This window comes from Haliotis rubra, unplaced genomic scaffold (genome assembly GCF_003918875.1).
Source record: "Haliotis rubra isolate DU_JTF1 unplaced genomic scaffold, ASM391887v1 Scf4, whole genome shotgun sequence".
Classification (NCBI taxonomy): Eukaryota; Metazoa; Mollusca; class Gastropoda; order Lepetellida; family Haliotidae; genus Haliotis; species Haliotis rubra.
Window position 1 is genome coordinate 3,694,296 of NW_025767079.1, and position 23,381 is coordinate 3,717,676.

Genomic DNA, 23,381 nt, shown 5'->3' on the forward strand with positions numbered 1-23,381 from the left:
ATGCTTCATCATGTGTTCCTGTGGTAGCCCAAAATAGTACCAATCACACCATAGCCAAATAATTGTCTTCCAACACCTTGGGAAAAAACAACTAAACTGTTTACTAGTTGTAAAAAGCCCTGACAGCATATTTGTTTTCAGCTAAAAACTCAACTAATACATATTAACATGACTATGGGGTATTGCCTCATTCAGCTTGAGGTGGTGTTCATGCTTTCAACCACTGGTTTGACTGGACACACTGTTATAACTGTAACTGTAAAATTGCTGTCTGTTGGTTATGACAACGAAAAATAATTATATCCTTTTCTCAGAAACCAAGTGTTTCAGGGAATTTCAACTTGGATGATGATGGGATTCTTGCAACTGATATGAATGGGGTTCTTGCAACCAAATATGTCATGAAATACCAACAACTGATATGAATGGGGTTCTTGGGACCAAATATGTCATGAAATACCAACCACTGATATGAATGGGGTTCTTGGGACCCAATATGTCATGAAATACCAACAACTGATATGTATGGGGTTCTTGGGACCAAATATGTCAAGAAATACCAACAACTGATATGTATGGGGTTCTTGTGACCAAATATGTCAAGAAATACCAAGAACTTATATGAATGGGGTTCTTGCGACCAAATATGTCATTAAATACCAATGAGAGATATATATGGGCTTCTTGGGACCAAATATGTCATTAAATACCAATGAGAGATATGTATAGGCTTCTCGGGACCAAATATGTCAAGATATACCAATGAGAGATATGTATGGGCTTCTCGGGACCAAATATGTCATTAAATACCAATGAGAGATATGTATGCCGTTCTCGGGACCAAATATGTCATTAAATACCAATGAGAGATATGTATGGGCTTCTCGGGACCAAATATGTCAAGATATACCAATGAGAGATATGTATGCAGTTCTCGGGACCAAATATGTCATTAAATACCAATGAGAGATATGTATGGGCTTCTCGGGACCAAATATGTCATGAAATACCAATGAGAGATATGTATGGGCTTCTTGGGACCAAACATGTCAAGAAATACCAATGAGAGATATGTATGGGCTCCTCGGGACCAAATATGTCAAGAAATACCAATGAGAGATATGTATGCAGTTCTCGGGACCAAATATGTCATTAAATACCAATGAGAGATATGTATGGGCTTCTCGGGACCAAATATGTAATTAAATACCAAGTGTTTCATGGAATTTCGTCTTGGACGGTGATGCTCAGATGGTAGTTGAGGTTTCGATCTCACGACTGGTACTCAACTTTACAGCATGTTTGCAGAATGCCAGAATCAGACTTCCATCAATTAACTGAATTGGACAAGAGTATCATACATACAGTATAATTGTAGGATTTGATAGGTGACAACATAGCCCTCGGCGCCCCTTTATGCAAATACGAATTGATTTCTTGTTGAAATTGGCTCTATTTTTTTTTCAAGATCACAAAAAAATGTGGAAGGCGATTTTTCAAAATTTCCACTCTCTCCTTTAGAATTTCTCCTGCAGATCTGGAGGACAGAAGGAAAACTCAACTCAAAATTTAAACTCAGCTGAAAACCAGAAAACGGTAACCAGTCGCTATTCAGGGATGCCAGAGATATTTGATTGATTTTAGTTTTCAGTATTCTAAACAGATGTATAATTAGTATTATTTTACTAAGTTGTTCAACGCTGCACATTGCAATATTCCAGCTATATGGCAGCTGTCTGTAAATAATTGTGTCTGGACCAGACAATCCAATGACTGTCATGACTGACATCATGAGCATCGGTGTACGCAATGTACGATACGATGACATGTGTCAACCATGTCAGCGAACCTGACCACCTGATCCAGTGGTTGCCATTTACAACAGGCATGGGTTGCTGAAGACCAATTCTTACCCAAATCTTCACGGGTAACTCAGTTATAAAATTCTTGCTCGATACATTTATGCAAACATCGCATTGAGCAACCATGGCCAACATTGAGATGAAACAACATCAATTATTAATTATGTGTCAGAATAATATGTGTCTTTAAGAACTTAAATTAAAGAAAAAAGAAAAGCATTTGAAATAGGTAGCATCACATAACCTATAATTTCACATCCTTTGACTAAAACAGTTTCGCAATTTGTGTCTGTCAGTCTTCAAAGGCTGATGAAAGGCAGAACACAAAACAACTCAATGAGAGCACCACAGACAATCCAACATTTCAAGGGCAATTAAAATCTAGGATATTAAGGAAAGAAAACCCTGATAATCGTGGCGCCTCCCAAACCGGAAGAAAAGAAATTGACGGTCTCGTAAGGTTGTACTTTCAAAGGCGTCTTTGACCCAAAGTTATGGTGTTGATGCATTGAAAATTCCTTTTGGGTTGTTTCAAATGCTGTTTCAATGGTTTTCAATTCAAATTGTCAATGTCTATTTTACTAAGGGTACTGACATGTATTTTGTTGTGAATCTCCTTATTGGTGACCGTAGAATCCTCTGAAATGTATCACACTTAATGAAAGGGCTGTCTGGAAATCGATCACCCTGTCTGTCAAAGAAGCCACATCGTTAAGGCCCCGTGATGGTCTCTACTCAGCTGCCAATATTAGGTTTCCAATCTTGGGAATTTATATACACTCTGTGAGAGACACATTTACCAATTTGGTGTAGACTTTTCAGTTTGAAGCACCTCATTTTTTGCCTTGTCAAATAGAAGTTCTGATAGACCAGATCAGCGCTTCTTGTTGCCATGGTAATCAGATCTCAGAACAAGTGATTTGCAACCATATTGACCAAGAAGTCCAATGAAATTCTATAATTTTAAAGTTAACAATTTAAAATATTCGACCATCAATGAATGGCATTCTGTTCGTAAACAGATGTTGTTTTTTAAATTAAGATATGTGTAAGGGTTCTATTTCTGTGATTGTTTTATATTTTTTTAATTTTTAAAACATTTAATGTAAAGTTTCTGAGGTTATTTTCAGAGTGAGGCAGTGCTTATTCCACAGAGTGATCTGAGTGCCAGGTCAGTTATATCTCCTATACATTAATGCTCACTTGCATCTGACATCATGTCTACAGAATTCTTTGTGGAAAGGGCTGGTCTTATATGTGTGACAATATTTTTCTAATCATACCAAGTAGTAAAAGAAGTTTTATCACATGATTTTGTTGTTTATCTGTTGTTTAATGACAAGGTAGTATGTTGCGTAGTGGGGTAGCCTTGTGGTTATAGCGTTTCACCCCTCACACCAAATACCTGGTTTCTAGGGGTCATACATATATGTATAGGGTTCTTGGGAACAAATATGTCATGAAATTCCAACAAGAGATGTGTATGGGGTTCTTGGGACCCAATATGGCATGAAATTCCAACAAGAGATATGTATGGGGTTCTTGGGACCCAATATGGCATGAAATTCCAACAAGAGATATGTATGGGGTTCTTGGGACCCAATATGGCATGAAATTCCAACAAGAGATATGTATGAGGTTCTTGGGACCCAATATGGCATGAAATTCCAACAAGAGATATGTATGAGGTTCTTGGGACCCAATATGGCATGAAATTCCAACAAGAGATATGTATGGGCTTCTTGGGACCCAATATGGCATGAAATTCCAACAAGAGATATGTATGAAGTTCTTGGGACCCAATATGGCATGAAATTCCAACAAGAGATATGTATGAGGTTCTTGGGACCCAATATGGCATGAAATTCCAACAAGAGATATGTATGAGGTTCTTGGGACCCAATATGGCATGAAATTCCAACAAGAGATATGTATGAGGTTCTTGGGTCCAAATATGTCATAGAAAAACCACAAGAGATATGTTGGGTTCTTGGTGCCAAATATGTCATGAAATACCAACGAGAGATATGTATGGGGTTGTTGGGACCAAATATGTCATGAAATACCAAAGAGAGATGTGTATGAGGTTCTTGGGATCCAATATGTCATGAAATACCAAAGAGAGTAAGGATGAGGCACTGGGATGAACTACATCCTGCAATACCAACAAGAGACAAGTATGGGGTAAATTGAATCAAATGTTTCCAGTCAAACTGCAAAGAAAGTAAGCACTGGATGAGGAGGGTGAGGTGGAGTGAAATTGGGTTTAACGTCGTGCTTGAGAATATTTCTCTCATATGCGTGTGTATGTGTTTGTGCGGCTGCTTGTACTAGCCCAGACTGAAGCTGGTTTTATAGTGCTAGCCCACTGAAACACCATGCCTCAGTGAAGCATGAATACCCCACTCAGATGCATGTTACTCACTCCGAGCCGACCAGTCCTTTTTGTACCCAGTAATGCCGAGAGCCAGGCAGGGACCAACAAGTACCATATTTTAACGTCTTTTGGTATGATGCGGTCGGGGATCAAACCTGCAACCTTCCGCTCTCCAGGCGGACGCTCTAACCACTACACCACGGAGGCGGTCTGGATGAGGAGGGAACACTTGCTGTAATACTCTTCAGGCAAAGTGAAACTTTAATCTTCAGTAGCAAGAAACACATTCTACTGAGGCAACTGTGTCCCAGTCCGGTTCAGTGATTGCTAATGCAGTGTTAAATCATTGGCTCATTGCCTTCTCTGAATACAGTTATGAGTCTTTTAAGATGCAACAGAAAGCAATAATTGTTCATCGCTGTTAAAGGATATTTCAAAACTTTTCAGTGCAGAAAATAAATACACAGCTAAGGGTAAATGCAAAAAACATTTAACTCTGAATTAGTTTGTTTCTTTTTATATTTTTGTGTTTGCTTCTCATTTAGAATAATAATTTCTTGTTAAAATGAGTTAACGATTCACATGGCTACATTTGTAAAGGGCATTTATGTACATGGAGCAACTTGATAAAAATCTGTCTCTCATATCTTCTAACTTTGGCATTCCACTGTTTTCAGCCATTATCACCCTAGGTGTTGCCAACTTCTCACCCAAGTGTTGGTTATGTTGCAGTCATGTCTGTGATGGGATTCGAACTGTGGACCTTCAGTTGTAAGGTCAGAGACCTTGTCCACATGACCAAAAAGGCTAACCTCAGCAGTAGGGTAACATGGAGACTTCCTTCCACAAGTCTCTTAGATAATAATTAATAGTTAAGTGAAAAATAACAGACCGGTGTCCTTAGACTTGCCTCTTTAAAGGATAGAATTACTATACATCCATGAGTTTAGCTATCAGTACAGCCTTGGAGCAAGGCTAGGTAACATGGTAAGGATGTCATGTCCAAGAAAGTGGGATAATTTCCCACCCTGCTTCCTTAGTTAGCAGGTTAGCTGCAGATATGGGTCTATTGGCAGGATCTGTTAAAACTAGAAGAGGTATGTTGGCTTTGTTAGGGTCTTCTTAAACTGGACTGGTCTGTTGGTTTGGGCTGGGGCTGGTAAAACTGGAGCTGGTCTGATGACAAGGGATATGGCCTGGTGAAACTGGAGTGGTCTGTTGGCTAGGACAGTGTCTGTTTTATTCACAGACAGGGGTCTGTTGGCTAGGACATGATCTGCTAAAAATGGAGGGGATCTGTTGGACAGGCTGTTGGCTAGGAGAGAGTCTGATGAAGATTCTCTTGGGCAGGGCTGCGCCTGTCAGCAAAGGGCAGGGTCTGTTGGGAACATAGGGTCTGTTAGCAAAGATCAGGACTAGTTCCTTGCCCAGGCCAAACATGAACAATTGCAACAAAGGTCAGGTGAGGTGAAATTGGGTTTAACGTCGTGCTTGAGAATATTTCGCTCACATGACGACATGCATGCCTGTGTATGTGTATGTGTGGCTGCTTGTAATAGCCCAGACTGAAGCTGGTTTTATAGTGCTAGCTCACTGAGATACCATGCTGCAGTGAAGCATGAATACCCCACTCAGACACAGTATACTGACTCCGAGCCGACCAGTCCTTGTTGTGCCCATTAATGCCAAGAGCCAGACAGGGACCAACAAGTACCATATTTTTTGTATCAACCCACACGAGGATAAAAGGTCATGTATGTAACCCGCCATCAGGAATAAACCATTAAACATGAACATGGTGTCAGAAGTGGCCGGTTTGGTGAAAAATCACTAAACTATGCGCCCAAAAGTTGTAGGAATATGTCCAAGACATCCAGTGACAGTTTAGCTAAACTTTCAAGCCTGGATACAGTGTCTTTTCACGAGATGGTTGCTTCAACTCAGAAGTGCAGGCGAAGTTTCGTAGGACATGCGGTTTCAAGGTGACGGCAATGCAGCCTTCTGAAGCGTTCTACAACGTAAATAACTGAATATCTTCACACAAACTTTAGTGAAAAGTGATTTATAACGTCTTGCTTATAATATCATGAACTTTAATGCTGTATTTTTTCATCTCATTGAAAAATCAACGGTAAAGCCAACTTGAGTACTACCGTAAACACTTCAAAATGGCGTCTAGCAATTTTCCTGTGCCAGCTCCAATGGACTTTAATGGAGATTTAGGTGTGAATTGGACATTCTTTCGTTCTCAATGGGAAAATTATGCTATTGCTACTGAACTTGACAAAAAAGATCCTAAAATTGTGGTTGCAACTTTCTTGAGTTTGATGGGAAAGAATTGTTATAGAGTGTATCAACACCTAGACATATCTGATGAAGACAAAACAAAACCTAAACAAATTCTTGAAGCTCTTGAAAAACATTTTCTACCTGCTAGAAATGTAATTTATGAACGCGCTATGTGTTTAACACTACAAATCAAGGAATTTCTGAAGGCATTGATGAATATGTTACTAAACCGTCAACTTGCTGCTTCCTGTGATTTTGGATCTCTTCACGATGACTTGATAAGAGACAGAATAGTGTTAGGAACTAAAGACACTGGTGCTCGTTCACGAATGCTTCGTGAATCAAAACTTGATCTGAAACATGCAATTGACACTTGCAGAGCTAGTGAGATTGCTGCAAAGCAATTAAAGAAAATATCATCAAACAATGAAGAAGCTATACATCTTGTTAAACGTCCATTCAAGAAGAAGCAACAGAATCAAGCTAAAAAAGAAAAACCTAAGGGTAAACCACAAAGCAATAGTACAGAACATTTGCAGTACAGATGTAAATATTGTGGTGGACAACATAAACAAGATAGAAAATCATGCCCTGCATATGGCAAGACATGTACATTCTGCAAGAAACTTCATCACTTTGCAAGTTCCTGTTTGAAAAAGAAACAAGGCAAGGGTAGTCTGCACTATCTTGATGCAGATGAATATGATGATGATGATTATTGCTCTGATGATGAACCAGTGTACTCTATTACCCACAGTGTTGGATCAGTTAAAACACGGGTAAACAGTGGTTTGTAGACTTAAACTTGAAAGTTCCTAGTGAAGAATGGCGACTCGACTTGAAGTGTCAACTCGACTCGGGAACAACATGCAACATCATGAACTTCAGTGATTACTGTTATCTAGCTCAGCCGGAGATCCTCCTGTTGAGAAAAGAAGGGCAAAACTTAGACTCTATGATCAATCTCTGATGAGATCACGAGGTGAAGCAACTTTGGAGTGTATTAGTGAGGGTAAGGCCCATGAACTGACATTTCAAATTGTTGATGGACAGCAAACACCGCCTTGTCTGCTGAAACATGTGAAATCTTGAATCTCATGACTGTAAATGATCGTGTCTACAGTGTGCAGGAAGTACAGATTCCATCTTTGACATACCGAAGATAATGGACGATTATGGAGATGTATTTCGTGGACTTGGGTGTCTACAAGGTACCTACCACTTAGATGTCGATCCAGCCATCACACCTGTGCAGCATCAACCTCGCAGAATAGCAGTAGCTCTGAAGCAAGAAGTGAAAAGCAAAGTCGATGAACTTGTTGAGAAAGGTGTGCTTGCTAAAGTCACTGAACCAACTGAATGGATCAACAGCATGGTAGTTGTGAAGAAGCCAGGAAAATTGAGGATATGCTTAGATCCTAAGGACTTAAATGTTGCCCTGAAACGCTCTCACTACCAGATTCCAACCATCGATGAAGTTCTTTCCTCGCCTTGGTGAAGCCAAAGTCTTTTCAACTCTTGACTTAAAAGATGGCTTCTGGCAAGTTCAACTTGATGATAAAAGTAGCTACTTGACTACATTCTGGACTCCTTTTTAGTCGATATCGCTGGTTACGTATGCCTTTTGGCATCGCATTACAGCTCCTGAAGAATACCAACGACGTCAGCATGAGGTCTTGGAAGGATTATCCGGTGTTGAGGTAATCCATGACGACATCCTTGTCTATGGATGTGGCGACACACTTGATAAAGCCAACATCGACCATGACAGAAACTTGATCAAACTACTTGAAAGGGCCAGAAAATCAAACTTGAAACTGAACAAGTCAAAGCTTCGACTCCGACAATCAGCAATTCCATACTTGGGTCATCTCTTAATGGCAGAAGGACTTAAACCAGATCCTGAGAAGGTACGTGCAGTCCAAGAAATGCCAAAACCAACTGATGCAAAGAGTGTTCAAAGATTCATAGGTTTCATTAACTACCTATCAAAATTCCTGCCTCGTCTCTCTGAAATATGTGAACCTCTCAGGCGCCTCCTTGACAAAGATGCAGTGTGGTGTTGGTTGGATCAGCATGAGAAAGCCTTTCAACAGATCAAAAGTATGGTGACAAGTACTCCTGTACTCAAATACTATGATGTGAGCGAGGAAGTCACTATACAAGCTGATGCGAAAGTGAAGTAGGCCTAGGCATAGCGCTTCTACAAAACGGACAGCCCGCCTGTTTTGCATCTAGGTCTCTCTCTGAAACTGAACAGCTTACGCCGCGAAATTGAAAAAGAATGCCTTGCCATTGTGTTTGCGTGTGAACGCTTTCGATCAGTACGTCTATGGACGGACGCGTGATACATGTCGACAGTGACCATAAGCCTCTGGAGAGCATTTTCAAGAAATCTCTGCTCTCTTCTCCAAAGAGACTACAAAGAATGCTCCTCAGACTACAAAAGTACAATCTTGAAGTGAAGTACAAGAAAGGGTCAGAAATGTACATTGCAGACTTTCTCTCTAGAGCATCACTTCCGAGAAAGAAAGTTGAAACTTCAGCAAAAGACTATGAGATATTCTCAATCACAGAAGAAAATGCTCTGTACAATGAATTTGAAGAAGTAAACGCCATGAGTACATCCCTGTCACTGATCAAAGACTTGATCAACTACAACGCTTGAATGATCAAGACACAACGATGCAAACTCTGAAGTCAACTGTTCTAGCCGGCTGGCCAGAACATCGTGATGAAACTCCTGTGTGCATCCGAGACTTCTGGACCTTCAGAGAAGAACTAACAGTACAGAACGGTGTTATGTACAAAAGGTGTCGCGGTCGTGATTCCCTATGCACTCAGAGCAGAAATGCTCCAGCGCATTCATTCCAGCCACCTTGGGGCTGAAGCATGTGTCCGTAAGGCTCGTGATGTTCTGTACTGGCCGAACATGAGTTCGACATCAAGGACTATGTCGCCAAATGTACAACGTGTTGTGAACTGTCTGACAAACAACCCAAAGAACCTCTCATGACACATGACATACCGGACAGACCATGGAGCAAGATCGAGCCGACATCTTCACATTGGATGGGGACGACTACCTCATACAAGTAGACTACTACTCTGACTACTGGGAAGTCGACAAACTTCAAGTACAACATCTGCCAGTATCATTGAGTGTATGAAGATGCAATTCAGTCGCCACGGTATCCCGGAAAAGGTGGTGACTGACAATGGTTCTCAACTAGCATCCGCAGAATTGAACACTTCTCAAAAGATTGGGAATTTGAGCATGTGACATCATCTCCTATCACAGTCAATCTAATGGGAAAGCCGGAGTCAGCGGTCAAGATTGCAAAGAGACTTCTAACGAAAATCCAAGAGAAATGGCAATGATCCGTGGAAAGCCATTCTGGACTGGCTGAAACACACCAACAGAAGGAATGGACAGCAGCCCAGTGCAACGCCTGATGTCAATGACGAACTCGCATAACACTACCTATAGCGAGTCAGCTCCTGAAACCGAAGAACGTGGAAAATGTTGTGGCTAAAAGTGTGATAAGCTTAAGAAATCTAAGCTTTATTATGATCGTGGTTCTAGACCACTACCTGAATTGACCACTGGTCAAGCTGTGCGTGTTCAGCCATCTCCAACAGATCGCAGTGGAAAGTGGCGACTAGGTACATGTGTGCAACAAGTGTCCCCAGATCATACATTGTGAGTATTGATGGGAAAGAGTACCGTCATAATCGTAAATTCCTCAAACACACAAGTGAGGAAATCACTGAATCTGGAGGAAAGCCTGACTATCAACCAGTCAACCCGAGATAGTCAAACCTCCTATGCCAGCGCCGCCTGTTAAAGATATTCAACAAAAGCCACCAACTGAACTGGGTTCCCCAGGTGTTCGATGCTCGACAAGAACTGTAAAACCACCCACAAGATTCACAAAAGATTTTGTGCCAAAATAACTCTTTATGAGTAACTGTGTTTCATAAGCTAATGTTCAGCTTAAAAGTGTTAAAACTTTTTATCTTCAAAGACTTTAAAGTTATAGGTTTATACAAGGTGTAAATCCTATATGTTTTTTATTGATTTATCAAATATGGACTTTAAATGCTCAACAATATTATCCCAAGTGCCAATGGATATTCTAAATATCTAGCTACTGTCCAATAACTAGTTTATTTCAATTATGCATTTCATGTTTCAATTCAGTAATGCATGCCAATTGAAGGGTTTAGTAACGTTTCATGTTCTTAATGTTTATTGCTATAATTGGTAAATTCTTCATGTATGAAAAAGGGGATGTTACGAGATTAATCATATTTCATATTAATCTTATGCCAGCTTTTGTATCAACCCACACGAGGGTAAAAGGTCGTGTATGTAACCCGCCATCAGGAATAAACCATTAAACATGAACAGCAGTCGGGGATCGAACCCGCGACCTTCGGCTCTCCAGGCAGACGCTCTAACCACTACAATTGCAACAAAGAGTTTTAATGGCAGGGCTCACACAGAATAGCTGAGTAAAGTTAAAACTTGTGAAAATGTGTGAAGTTGGAGGATTTAAAGAAGTAAACTGAGATCAATGACACTTACAAAGTTTGAATTCTGTCTTTCAATTGCCTTTATTGTACATTTAAAGAAATGAAAAACTTGAGCTTCTTAAGTAAATACTTGTGCCAACTTAGGAATGAAAGGCATGATCGTTATTTAAAGTTTTTCTTTACAACTGAAAATCCCTTGTTGGTCTCTCTTCTTTTGATTCACCTATAGGATTTAAATGCAAAAAACGATTCTTATTGCAGAGTGCAAGATCTGAAGAGTTTTTGACAGGCCTGCAAAAGACAAAAATACTTCAGAAAGTTAAGCATGAAAGTTGGGGAGAACAATTTTGAATTCTTAGAACAGGTTTCATTAGAATAAACTTCTAATGAATGTGGACATAGTGAACAATCGTATAATACAACTGTTTCAAAAGTCCTGATTCCAAAGTAACTGTTTGAATGCCCCTATTGATTAATGACACAAAAACTAAAACTTGCATTGAAAAACAGAAAAAAAACCTTCAGTGACTATCCATTCTCGGAGAACTAAGGTTTGTTTTATGGTAATTTCAAGACAACAAAGTGAATGTTGGATCTTTGTCTCAGCTGAGTGAGTGAGTTTAGTTTTACGCTGCACTCAGCATTAATCCAGCTTTTTGGTGACTGTCTGAAAATAATGAAATCTGGACCAGACAATCCAGTGATCAACAGCATGAGCATTGATCTAAGCAATTGGGATACAAAGACATGTGCCAACCAAGTCAGGTTGACTATCCAAATGATCCTGTTCATCACCTTATAACAAGTTTGGGTTTCTGAAGACCGTCCTATCCATGTGGCCGGTCCCACAAAGCAACCGTAAAGCTATCACAGTCACTGTGTATGTTAAAGTATCACAGTTACCGTGTATGTTAAAGTATCACAGTCGCTGTGTATGTTAAAGTATCACAGTCACCGTGTATGTTAAAGTATCACAGTCACCGTGTATGTTAAAGTATCACAGTCACCGTGTATGTTAATGTTATAAAGTATCACAGTCGCCGTGTATGTTAAAGTATCACAGTCGCCCGTATGTTAAAGTATCACAGTCACCGCGGTATGTTAAAGTATCACAGTCACCGTGTATGTTAAAGTATCGTGTATGTTAAAGTACAGTCACCGTGTATGTTAAAGTATCACAGTCACCGTGTATGTTAAAGTATCACAGTCACCGTGTATGTTAAAGTATCACAGTCACCGTGTATGTTAAAGTATCACAGTCACCGTGTATGTTAAAGTATCACAGTCACCGTGTATGTTAAAGTATCACAGTCACCGTGTATGTTAAAGTATCACAGTCACCGTGTATGTTAAAGTATCACAGTCACCGTGTATGTTAAAGTATCACAGTCACCGTGTATGTTAAAGTATCACAGTCACAGTCACCGTGTATGTTAAAGTATCACAGTCACCGTATATGTTAAAGCATCACAGTCACCGTGTATCACAGTCATCACAGTCACCGTATGTTAAAGTATCACAGTCACCGCGGTATGTTAAAGTATCACAGTCACCGTGTATGTTAAAGTATCACAGTCACCGTGTATGTTAAAGTATCACAGTCACCGTGTATGTTAAAGTATCACAGTCACCGTGTATGTTAAAGTATCACAGTCACCGTGTATGTTAAAGTATCACAGTCACCGTGTATGTTAAAGTATCACAGTCGCCGTGTATGTTAAAGTATCACAGTCGCCGTGTATGTTAAAGTATCACAGTCACAATCACCCTAGTGCCACATCACTTTGTGCAATAAGACCCAGATCATGACAAGTTTTTGACATGATGATGAATGTGTCATCAGAGCAGACTCCATTTCAAGCATTATCTTTGGGAACAGAGCTTCTTTTTTGTGCTCACAGGGCATGTTTTATTCCAATTATTGATGCAATGACTTCATGGTTTATACATATCGTGTACAAGGGGGACATTTAGCTAGGTAAACAATACCCCCTCTGGATATAGCAATCCATTTAAGACGACACCACAAGCCATTAGTTGCAAGACATGCATGGGCATGTATGACCCATCGGGTTGAGGTGACTCTGGAGCAGAGTTGTGTCCCTTGGGAATGTCTGGATGCTATGATTGTGTTTCATTCTCTCTGACAGTAATGAAACTATTATCAACACCTTACTAGAAGTTGAATTATTCAGCAAAGAGGTAAATGTCTGCAAGTGGTGTAGTGTGTTTGTGTATAGGTGTGCCTGTGTTTGTTTAGGTATGAGTGTGCAAGTGTATGCATGTGTGTGTCTGTCCGTGTGTCTGTGTGTGAGCTTGTGTATGTGTGCAAGTGTATAAACTTTTACAAGATATATTTTAGAGCATACTAGGCGTCTTCATCTAAATCGTGTCAATGAAATTTTTTTTTTTAAATTCTATTATTTTTTATTAATTGAGTGAGTGAGTGAGTAAGGTTTTAAGCTGTGTTTAGCAGTATTCCAGCAATATCATCCCAGGGAACACACATTGTACCACGTGGGGTGTTGAACCTGGGTCTTCGGCAAGACGAGCAAACGCTTGAACCATGAGGCTATCCCACCGCCCCTCCACTTTTTATAGGGATATTGAGATGAGCTTGTGGATGTCTGAGGTCCTGGATCTAATCAAAGTTTCAGTGTTGAATAATAATGAGCATAGTTTCTAGATTCTCTTCAGGCTTCAAGGTTAGAATGCTTTGTTTGCTTTCAACTCTTTCAAAGACAGCTTCACCAAACATGTTAAAATGAGTTTGACACGTAAGAATCATAAAATATCAATATAAAAACAAAATATTTTTTTGATCGGATTTGAAACCTTTTTTTTCAAAAAGAACAAAGCCCATGGAGATTAAAGTTTCTGTAAATGATGTTGTCTCAAAGTAGTTCAAGGTTTTTCTCGAGTTCTTGTGACAGCTCTGTTCAGTGATCTTGTATGGCTCTTTTATGAAGCAGAAATATGTTTTTCTCCTTTCTTTCAGAATCTGTGAAATAGAATAAGATTAAACTTTGAATATCAGGCACCATAAGGAACATTATCTTTTCCAAAGGTATCAACATTGACATCTTTGATTTGGCTTAATTTGAAACCTTTGATTTGGCTTAATCTGATGTGAAAGATCCAGTTTCACATTCAGACTTCTGATCCAGTTTCACATTCAGACTTCTGATCCAGTTTCACATTCAGACTTCTGATCCAGCTTCACATTTAGACTTCTGATCCAGTTTCACATTCAGGGTTCTGATCCAGTTTCACATTAAGGGTTGTGATCCAGTTTCACATTCAGGGTTCTGATCTGGTTTCACATTCAGGATTCTGATCTGGTTTCTCATTAAGGGTTCAAATCCAGTTTCACATTTGGGGTTCAAATCCAGTTTCACATTCAGGGTTCTGATCCAGTTTCACATTCAGGGTTCAAATCCAGTTTCACATTTGTGGTTTAAATCCAGTTTCCCATCAGGGTTCCAATCTAGTTTCATATAAATCTGGGTTTTATCAACACAAACACTGAAAAAGTGTTCAAATTAGGGTCATTCTTAAAAATACTGTTAAAAGGGGTGACAAATCTCAGTCATGAACCCATGAATCCACTCACTCATGAAATCATGAATTCACCAACTCACCAAATACAAAGAAAGTGTGTGAATAAACACATTCCACTCGCTCACACTTTCAAATAATATTCACATCAGGAAATAAAAGAAATGTTTCAAGATTAAATTATTTATAGTTTACAATTGAACAGCACTGGTTGACATAAACACCACATTTCTATTGAATATTTAAACAAATGAAACCCTTCCGATATCCATGTTCCATCATACTCTTCCATAAAGCCAGATGATTCAAGAAAATTACATTTATAAACATTTTTAAGATTTTCTTTTTCCAAGTAGCAGATCTGACATGCAATATTTCAATTTGTTAAGTGCCAGAATAGTGTCTCTTCTCAATGAGGGTGCTTAGAATGGCACATAAAATTCTTAAGGAAAATATTTAGAAAATGTTTATAAAACATTTAACGGAAATGAACACGCAATTTGATGAATGATGCCAAACAGATTGGGAATTTTCAAAACAGAAAATCGACATCCCAGCTCATGGGTGAATAAGATGAAAGTCTTTTTCGCAGATCTTAATTCTACCATTTAGAAAAGGTTGCGTCCACCTTCAGCGCTAAATCTTTCAGCGGATTAGTCTATTTCCGGTCCCTTTTTTCAGGGATAATCATTAGAAAAGATATCGCAAGTGAATTATTTCCGAGTGCCTGCAGCAAATTTTCCTCTGACGAATCCTCCTCCTCTCCGATGGTTCATTCTCCTTAGACACAATTGCAAGCCTACATTTCTTGCCTGGTGAAGTCTCCTGGAAATTGAAACCGTATCAAGAATTTTTTAAGGAAATGATCATGTCATCTCAATCTCCAATTATCTCCCTTTACGTGCTGATTTGGGTGCAATTTGGTTGTAAAATATCATTTCATGACAAAAGCGACCATTTGCAAATTATCATGGGCCATTATAAAGGAGCTGAGCTGTTGCATGACTGGGCTGACTAAGGTTGCCTGAAGCAATTTGAATTTGAAAATGATATAAGTGTCTTGGCTAGCTAGTGACACAGAATGACTACTGGGCATCAAGAATCTTCCACCCAATCATTCAAATGATTCCAACACTAACCTGGAAATGTAGTTGCCCTAAATACCTGACAAAGAGACAGGGAGCAAGTGAAACAGAAATCTTCCCCCATTGTGACCACCCAATCCTCATTCAGATGATTGCAACACTACGCTGGAGACCCAGCTGCCCTGAATAGCCTTCAAGGAGAAAGTTAGCTAGTGAAACAGAATGATTACTGGGCATCAAGGATCGTCCTCCATTGTGACCACCCAATCCTCATTCAGATGATTCCAACACTATGCTGTAGATCTAGCTGCTCTAAATCCCCACCAGAGAGGGAGCTAGTGATACAGAATGACTTCTGGGCATCAAGGATCGTCCTCCATTGTGACCACCCAATCCTCAGTCAGATCATTCCAATACTATGCTGTACATCAATTTGCTCTAAATACCCACCAGAGAGACGGAGAGCAAGTGAAACAGAATGACTTCTGGGTATCAAGAAACTTCCTCCACAGTGACCACCCAATCCTCAGTCAGATGATTCCAATACTATGCTGTAGATCAAGCTGCTCTAAATCCCCACCAGAGTGGGAGCTAGTGATACAGAATGACTTCTGGGCATCAAGGATCTTCCTCCATTGTGACCACCCAATCCTCAGTCAGATCATTCCAATACTATGCTGTAAGCTGCTCTAAATCCCCACCAGAGAGGGAGCAAGTGATACAGAATGACTTCTGGGCATCAAGGATTGTCCTCCATTGTGACCACCCAATCCTCAGTCAGATCATTCCAATACTATGCTGTAGATCAAGCTGCTCTAAATCCCACCAGAGAGGGAGCTACAGAAGTGATACAGAATGACTTCTGTGGCATCAATTGTTTTGGATGCTTGGTAATGGTGTTAGGGGCTACACCGAAACATTGCTCATATGAATAATAAAAAAGTTGTGTATCCATAGAACTCTCCCTGTTGCACTTTATATTCATTCATTATTTGGAATGGTTAGGTAGCCTCATGATTGAAGTGTTCACTCATCAAGTGGAAGATCCATGTTTGATTCTCAACATTAGTATAAGGTGTGGAGGCCATTTCTGGTGAAACTCACAATGATAAAGACAAGAATTTATGGATGTCAACGTCTTTATTTTGAGGAACGTTTGAAGGGTCTCACCTCACCTCACCTCAAATCACCTCACCTCACCTCAAATCACCTCACCTTGCCCAACATCAACCCATCCCACATTACCTCAAGTTGCACCTCACGCCACCCCGTACCACCTTGCACACCCTGCTGACCACACCTTTCTCCATAGACTATACGTGTGGTCAGAGCCTTCGCTCATCATTCTGAAGCCCTGGGTTCAATTCCCCACATGGGTACAATGTGTGAAGCCCATTTCTGGTGTCCTGCGCCATAACATTGCTAGAATATTGCTAAAAGCGGCATAAAAGCCAACTGCTCTATCTTTCAAGATTGTATCTTCTTTCAGATTGTATAGCATTCTTAAATTAACTATCTCATCATGTTTTGTTGTCAGAATACAAGAATTAAATTTCCATCAGACATTTTTTTCTCTCTCTCAGTAATACATTACCAACTCATCTGGCAATTAGGTGCCTGACTCTAAGAGTATGGGTTCGAATCCTGGATGGGACTCAACTCAACAAAAATACTAGAATCTGTACTTTACTGAGAAAGTGTAATCCCATATATAACATTTGTTACATCTGACCACTTTCTAATTGGCATTTTGTCTTCATACAAATTATTCATTTGGCATTTGTTCCTGGTCTTGAGTCTTCTAACTTTAATTTTGTTCAGGGCGTTCAAGCTGCCGTCATCTAGCCAAACCAAATAAACAAAGACCCAAATCCTTTTCCATGTCAAGAATGACCTTCAGAAGTGTCATCATTGACCTTCTCAAGGTCATTTTTATTACAAGGCTGACAAATGCATAAATACTGAAAGTCCTTAAGACAAAGTTTGTGGAGCAAAAAGGAAGCACGAACTTGCTCCCCTTACTGAAGTAATGATTTAAGTCCTGAGTCTTGGCGTAGAACTACCTCATTACTCCAGGAGGAAAATATACTCTGTTGAGTGCTTTGTAGGTTGTTTACATTACCGCAGATGAAACTTGGAAATGTTTATAGATAACTCTACTACCATACCTCAGGTCAGTGTCCTAATCGCTGAACATTTGTTGAGACATTGGTAACAGATATTCATTTGAAACATACAGTTTAAAACAGAACGGGGGAATAATTGAAGAAAGGATGAGGTAGTATAAAGGACTTTGTGTCTTCTGGAAGTTTAGAATTCTATTATAAGTTGCAGAAAACTGCAAAATATCGGTATGAATATTATCTGATAGCAGTCAAAGCATTTGCTCGACTCACCAAAGGACTGGGTTCAATTTCTCAGAGTATGAAACCCATATCTGGTGTTCCCTGCCATGATATTATTGGAATATTGCTTAAATATTGCTTTACTAATTTTATTAGTAAAAAATGGGAATCAAATTAGACACAGACTTTAAGATCTGAAGTTGAACACTTTGTCCATGTGACCATAGACCTTAACACCATCATGCTGGAAAAAAACAGCTTAAAAGGCAAGAACAAAACCATCCATCTTTAGGATAGCCCCTCCATGCTGTGCTTCAAGTGTATTGTTGAAGGAAATGTCATAACGTGGAGAAGCCATCTCTTGTGAATAGATCCTTATTCTAAACAGGCAACTAGACAGGTGCTCATCATTGTGTCAAGATCTTATGTCTCATGATGTACAGCCTTTGTTGGCACCATGCACCATTTCTCATTTTTCTTAGTGTGACAGGGCTCACAGCATGTGTCTGCCATAATTTCCTGAGAGCTTAGAACATACTGCCATGTCCATGAAGGTCACCAGATCTCAACCCAATTGAAATTCTGTGGGACGAACAAGACAGACATATATGTCAATCTCAAACAGAAGCTGCACCGGTGGCGCCAAGCTCTTCAGGAAGAATGTGTCCCTGTTCCCCTGTCATTTGCAGGCCTCTTGGTTCCATTGGCAGGAGGTGTTGGACAAGAGGTGTCGGGCAGAAGATGTTGTGCAGAGGTGTCGAGCAGTCATTACTAAAATTCAAATAACACAGTAATTCAGCTTTACAACTTCAGATCCAAACAAAACACCTCATGTAAAGAATTCTCTGTAAATTTTGTTGCTGTTATTATGATTATTTACATATTAAAATTGATAAATGCAGCAAAGAGAGTTTGGGTGATCCTGGCTGGTTAAGCTTATCTGCGCAGGCCCTTGTCACCTTTACTAACGCCCTACACAGCGAAAGGGGCTTCAAGCAGGAAGGGCTGACAAGTCAAACCCACCAAGACCTTTTGGAGAATATGTAGACTCTCCAACACTGCAGCTTTCTTCTGTATTACTCAGAGTGTCAGAAGGTTCTAGCAGCAAACCCTGGCACTCTCCCATTGTCAGTCAACAGACTGGGAGGTACTGAACCTGAGGCACCGAGAAAAATCAGGAGTCGGATAACTTGGTTTTAAGGATTCAAGCATGACATTTCATGGGCAAGGTCTGCATACTTGCCATGTTTTTCTTCAATCTTGTCAATCACATTACTGTCAGAAGGGATGGAAAATTCAATTACATAAAATGATTTCAATAGATAAATAAAAAATATGACAAGATCAGGTTTGTTGGCTTGGATACAGGTCTATTCCAGAGAATTTTAAATTCATAATTTTGCTTTACAACCTTCAATATTCTCAGGCTCATAATGGATGGATCTTTGAGTGAAAACCACTCTGAAGACGTTAATAAAAGGATTAAAGCACGCCATCAGGTCGCATAAGATACTGTGTTTGTGATCCTTGAAAACCTCAACTCCCCAAGGGGCTGAGAATCAAATTAGAGTACATACAGATCTCCAAAGACAAGGGTAATGTAGTTCTTCGTTATCATCATCATCATCATCATCATCATCATCATCATCATCATCATCATCATCATCATCATCATCATCATCATCTAGGCTGTTGTCATTGTCCTCATCATTGTCATTGTCATCATTGTCGCCGTCGTCATCATCATCAACAACATCATCATCATCATAATCATCATCATCAGCTTGTCAGCATTTACTCAGTCATTATCATCATTTAGGATGTTGTCATTGTCATCATCATTGTCTTTATCATTATCATCATTGCCATCATCATCATCATCTCATTTTTACTCGGTCGTCATCATCATCTAAGCTGTTGTCATTGTCATCATCATTTCGTCATCATCATCTCCATCATCATCATCATCATCATTTTACTTGGTCGTCATCATCATCTAAGCTGTTGTCATTGTCATCATCATTGTCATCTCCATCATCATCACCATCATCATCATCAACTATCCAACCAATCAATCAACCAACCAACCAACACCATCATCAACACCATCATTAATCATCATCGACCATCAAATTTGAGTTTACAATTTTCCCTAAAAACCTCATCTAAAGACCACACTTTGGCTATGCAAGCCATTCTGATAACTGTACAAATCAGATCATTATTCCAGAATCGACATTCTGATACTGTCAAATAGTTTCCATACAGACAAAAACACCAGAAACCTACTATTTGCCCTGCCACAATTGAGATGCATGAAGTATCTCTGGTGCAATAAGCAGAGTTTCACATGACTATTGATTGGCGCCGGCCCTCACTCAGCCACCCATATACTGCTGGCCATACAACCGCTGTTACACCAGCCGATACCAACAATAGGATTTGGGAGATTTCTGACGTGGTGTTTAAATGAGGTGCCGGCTACATGTTGTCAATTTATCACCCCAGCGGGAGATGAGTGGCAGGAGCTTTATGTGAGTATAATAGCATCAATGTTATGTCATTGAAATTGATTGCAATGAACACATGTTGATTGCGATTTGTTGATTGTTAGTTTTAGGGACAATTTTTACGGGACAGAATTGATTTCCTGTCTAAATCGAACGACAAATTTAGTGGAAAACATTTGGCAGATCCTTTGAATAAAACTCTTTAATTATTCGGTTGATGGATGTTCTGAGGTGAAAGGACTGTTTTAGGATTAACTCTTGGTGTGAAATGACAAAGAATCTAACATAAGTACCCCTCAAGGAAATGAATAGTCATATGTGGGTCAAGAGCTGAGGTCGTTCACACTTTGAAGTTTTATCGATTCTCCAAACTAACAAATCCATGCATTATTCGGATGTTAATGTAGACACAGATAAAAAACCAGCAAGGACAAAAAAAAAAGCCATATCGTGGAGATGTCGGTCACTGAAACCATGGATGAATGTGTTAATATAGCAAGTTCAGAAATGAACTGATGTTTGCAATATTGGTTAGGGATAACCTGTTGGGGAAGGTTGAAGCAAGCACATGACACATGAGTGGATGTGGTTTCACTCTGAGGTCAGGGATATCTGGATCACTTCTCTGAGGTCACCCATATCTATCAGACTCAGAGAAGTACAATTACTTGTTGAAACGTGATGCTATATCAAAGTATGATACCATATATATGCAGCCTGAAGTATTCATAGTTTCAGACACTGTACATTTGGGTCAACTTAGAGAAAATTTGGCCTAGATATTACGAGGTTATGTGGTTCCCGGACGCTGCATACATACCGGTCAAAATATGTTGAAGAACACACTATATTTTGGTATTTCTGTAGTTTAATGTCATGTGCTCTTTCTTATTACCGTGCATGAATTAGGGTAATGAGAAAGATCACAGGCAATGACCGAAGAAATGAATCCTAGAAGACCTAGATCTTAAGGATGGCTTTAGACATATGTATCTACCAGATCTTAGGAACTACTTGTGATACGGGGTGTCTACTTGTTCTTATGGGTGACTTCGGTATTGGATGGTCTACTAGATTGAAGGATTGACTTGGGCCATGGATGGTCTACTAGATCTTAGGAATGACTTGGACCATGGATGGTCTACTAGATCTAAGTGATGACTTGGGCCTTGGATGGTCTGCTAGATCTAAGGGATGACTTTGGCCTTGGATGGTCTGCTAGATCTTAGCATTGACTTGGGTCATGCATGGTTTTCTAGATCTTAGGAATGACTAGGGTCTTGGATGGTCTACTAGATCTCAGGAATGACTTGGACCAGGTAGGATCTACTAGAATCTAAAATGCTAGATCTCAGGAATGCTTTGTGACATGGATGGTCTGCTAGATCTTGGGAATGACTTGGACCAGGTAGGATCTACTTGAATCTAAAATGCTAGATCTCAGGAATGCTTTGTGACATGGATGGTCTGCTAGATCTAAGGAATGACTTGGGTCTTGGATGGTCCACTAGATCTCAGGAATGACTTGGGCAAAGGAGGATCTTCTGGACCCTAGGGATATTTTGGGACATTGAAGGCTATTTGCCAAGACCTCTTCAGCCATGTTGCCTCTGTGTCTCCTTTGGTTGTCAAGTGGGACATGAAACAAATATCAACAGCTCCATTTAACCTCATTATATCAGCCATAAGATTCTATGAAACTTACAATCTCATCTTATATATCACCTTTTTGCCCATCACTGAAAGGTCAAGACTTCAATGCTCGAGCATATCATTTTCAACAGTCACCACAGGAAGGGAATCACTCAAAATGGCAGCAGCCAATAAAAAAATGTACATTCATATGAAAAAAACACTACAGTTCCAGGGATTACAGTGGGTGTCATGTTGAATCACAGACCCCTTTTGAGTGATTGTTACAATGGATCATTATACTTTGGCCCTCAAAAAGAAGTGTTCCTGAAGAACTTTGAGGATAACAAGATTTCAAAATGAGACATAACTTAAGATTAACTTGACAAGACACCTTCTTACTGTTTTCACCAGTACTTGTTCCTTGTAAAATGTATTGAAATTGGGCTCATCTGGAAATTTGAACCACTGGGTGGGAAACTTAATCAGTGAATTCTCAAACCAAACGAATGCTGCAATGACCCATATGTTTCATGTTGTTTAAACCTCCAGATCGGTAAAGGGACACAGGTGGTCCTGAGCTGTTTGAGGTGCTGCATTTCATTGAGCTGAGTTGCGTCCTTGCCAGTTGTACAAGAACAGTTATCATTGTTAATAAGTCTGATGATGACACCTCTGTCACATTAGTAGTATTGCCACTCACATTTCCCCAATTATCTGCTTCTGGTTGGATGTCTGATAATTGGAAAGAATTGAGGTTTTCACACCTTGTGAATGGTGATGAAAACTATCATCCACACAACTATTTGGGGTCAGCTGACTCAGAAGGGGCTTGTGTTGAAAATCATGAAAATGTGATGTGTCATGAAATCCTAGAGTGTGATGACAGCCAAACTATTGGATTATTGCAATGATTAATAGCGGTATGGTATTCACAGGAATTCCATGTCATTATGGATTTGGATCTTAGATTTACCCTGTTATGTCAAAGACTCTTGGGTTTCACCAAAGTGGTAATGTGTAAACCCCTGGGTTTTACCAATGTGATTATGTTAAAGACTCTTGGGTTTCACCTAAGTGGTCATGTCTAAACCCCTGGGTTTCACCAATGTGATTATGTTAAAGACTCTTGGGTTTCACCTAAGTGGTCATGTCTAAACCCCTGGGTTTCACCAATGTGATTA

At 39.7% G+C, this 23,381-nt stretch overlaps 1 protein-coding gene across 2 annotated transcripts in view; it reads left to right on the top strand.

Moving 5' to 3' along the window:
- The window catches only part of LOC124287181 (uncharacterized threonine-rich GPI-anchored glycoprotein PJ4664.02-like), a 189,907-nt gene that overhangs the window by 103,709 nt on the left and 62,817 nt on the right, over window positions 1-23,381 (top strand). Inside the window, exon 1 of one of the 2 annotated variants that reach the window (XM_046723667.1) lies at window positions 20,509-20,589. The exons of the other annotated variant lie outside the window; for it this stretch is intronic. The gene's annotated coding sequence lies outside the window, so the exon portion shown is untranslated. Of the gene's footprint in view, window positions 1-20,508; window positions 20,590-23,381 lie in introns of those variants that run through there. 2 annotated transcript variants of the gene reach the window in all.